A 3,097-nucleotide genomic window follows, 5' to 3' on the forward strand; every position below is an offset into this window, starting at 1 on the left:
CCTTGCTGTGGTGGTGGTCAGGCAAGGCTGTTCATAGGGGTGGAAATATACACAGCGACTCTCATGTACACACACATGCTCTCAAACACCTGCATATAAGACTGATTAAATCTGCATCACCTCTATCCAGTGTACCAGTGCCGACTTCCTGGGGTTTTGATGCATTGCTTTTGCTGTGGAAGATATTAACCCCTGTACAGGGGAGGAGTTGGGGGGGGTGCACCCAGTAGAGTGCACACATTACCATGATCAAAGACCTAGGTTTGTACCCCTTCTCTCCACCTGCAGGGGGAAGCTTCATGAGCAGTGAAACTTGTCTACAGGTGTTTCTCCCCCCTTCCTTTCTATCTCTCCCTTCCCTCTCAATTTCTCTCTGTCCTATTTAATAAAAAATAAAGTGGGGGGGTGGGAAAATGTCTTCCAGGAGCAGTGGATTCATCATGTAGGCACTAAGCCTCAGCAATAACCCTGGTATATATATATATATATGCATTAACTCTTGGCAAAATTGGGACTAGGCTAACTGGGACATCTCTATTCATTTCCTTGAAATATCCTGTAAAATTAAATTTACTTCAAAATAAATGGTAAAAGAAAGGGGACTGGGCAGTGACACACCCAGTAGACCACACAGATTCCCATGCTTAAAGATCCAGGTTCAAACCCTTGCTTCACGAGCTATGAAGCAGTTCTGCAAATGCCACTCTTTCTCTCTGTGTCTCTCTCCTCCTGCTCTTTCTCTCCTTTTGTCTTTTATTTTCTATCCAAAAGAAAAAGAATACAAGATAAAAAATGACTGTCAGAGGGCCCACCCTGAATGTGTAAATCTTTGGGTTTGGCCCTTGGTACCATGTGGCAGCACTAAGAACTCTGCAATGGAGTGGTTCTTTGAATTTTGTCTTTCCCTCTGTCTCTATCACTGAATCTCTCTCACTCTAAGAAATAGACAAAGCTGGACTAGAGTGGCAACTTCATGGTAAGGAACATGTCTGAGACCCTGATTTTGATTTCTGGCACCATATATCAAAAAGCTCACCTGGATAGTGTGTCTGCTTGTCATGCAAGGGACACAAGTTCAAATATGATCTCCACTGATCTGGGCAAGTCATGGAACTGGTCCAGGTTTGAGGGATGAGGACAGAGTACAATACAGCATCAGAGAGGGGAATAACAGAAATAATAACAAGTATTTAAACACTTCCAGGCACCATTTCAACTCCTTTTCAATACTAATCCCTATTACTCTCGTAACAACTCTGTGTGGAAGTTCTGGGTTCCATGGGAAACCTTGAGGCTGAGACTGGCCTGCAGGAAGTGGGAATGGTCTTGGGAACGAATCCTGTGCGGGGAGAGGGGTGCCAGGCTATGGGGAGGGGCCCCTGGTGTTCAGCAGTTCCCACAACACCTCAGAAGAGTCTACTGGCAGCACTAGAGGTGGAATCGACATTCAGAGGTGTGCTGATGAAATCAAGGTAGTTGAACTGTTCTCTTTTTGATCATCCGTGAGCGGAGAGAGACATACACTTGGGCAAAGCATTGGCTTCAGCCAAGGATAATGCCCACGCTAACTGGGTGTTATTAGCAAGCAACACTTCTGGAAGCTGGGGGAAGCAGGTGCACTGTACACCGCACAGCCCACTCCTGGTGCTGAGATCCTTATGCTTAGCAGAGTGTTTGCCTGGTCTGGAAGCTGCTCTAGGGTCCTCTTCTGGAAACGTTCAGAAGAGAGAAGCAACTTTCTCAAATATCCAGGTCACTACTTACACTCTCTGCTGCCTCTTCCCTGCATTCTAGAGTCCTCTCACCTTCATTCTGCACCTCAGCTGGCTCTCAGACTGTGGTTGCTTTAGTCAATCACTCACTGTCAGTATTGGACAGTCTGAAGAGGTGCCCTGATGAATTATGTAGAGTGTCAGATATCTTCTCTTTTGCTCCCATCTTGTAACAAAGTCCACCTCCTCACAGAAATCAGGGCCAATGATCCCTTTCAGGAGGATGAGTCTTCTTACTTACTGGTCTCTTGTCATAAGAAATTGAAAATGACCAGGCAGCTTAATTTTTAATGGAATCATTATCTCACGAATAGAAAGAAACTTCTAGAAAACAAGACCCTAGGGCTAGGGTCACTGGGAATAACTATAAGCAAAATCAGGAGCTGCTGAAGTAGCCTGGCAGATAGGCTGTGTGCCTTGTCGTAATCAAAGCCCATGTTCAAACCCCAGCACCCTATGGGATGTGTTATGAGACTAGGGGAAGCTCCATTGTTATATTGTCTCTCTCTCTCTCTCTGTCTCTCTGAATGAAAAAAACAAAAGTGACCCAGTGGAGTCAAATTATGTGTAAGGTCTAAAAGAATAAACCAAATCACTCCTATTTCCACACCTTAATCCTCAGAACCACGTAATTTGCCTACTTGGCATGCAGCACCATATTACTTGTCATGGTCATTGATTTAGGATCTTAGCTGTGTTCTGGAAGATGCAGTTCCCTCTGTGCAGGGTATTCTGTTCAAGTTGGTCAAAATACCTTCCCTTAGTCTGTGAGTCCAGTAGCTTTGAGTGTTGCAGTAGGTCACAGATCAGCGACACTGTGACCACATGTCTGCAGTCGTCCAATTTTTTTTTCCAATTTTTAAAAATATTTATTTATTTTTTAAATATTTTAAAAATATTTATTTGTTTATTCCCTTTTGTTGCCCTTGTTGTTTTACTGATGTAGTTATTATTGTTGTTGTTGTAATTGATGTCATTGTTGTTGGATAGGACAGAGAGAAATGGAGAGAGGAGGGGAAGACAGGAAGGGGAGAGAAAGATAGACAACTGGAGATCTGCTTTAAAACTTGTGAAGTGACTCTCCTGCAGGTGGGGAGCTGGGGGCTCGAACCGGGATCCTTACTCCAGTCCTTGTGCTTTGCGCCACCTGCACTTAACCCTCTGCACTACAGCCCGGCTCCCAAATATTAATTTTGTTTATTAATTGATAAATCAAATCAATTCACCCTTGTTAAATAAATCAAATAAATCAAATCACCCTTGTTCATGAGCTCAGTCTCAGGTAGCTCTCTTCACACATGGAGTAAGCCAGATGTACCCTCTCA

The sequence above is a fragment of the Erinaceus europaeus genome, chromosome 17, assembly GCF_950295315.1.
Source record: "Erinaceus europaeus chromosome 17, mEriEur2.1, whole genome shotgun sequence".
In the NCBI taxonomy this organism is placed as follows: Eukaryota; Metazoa; Chordata; class Mammalia; order Eulipotyphla; family Erinaceidae; genus Erinaceus; species Erinaceus europaeus.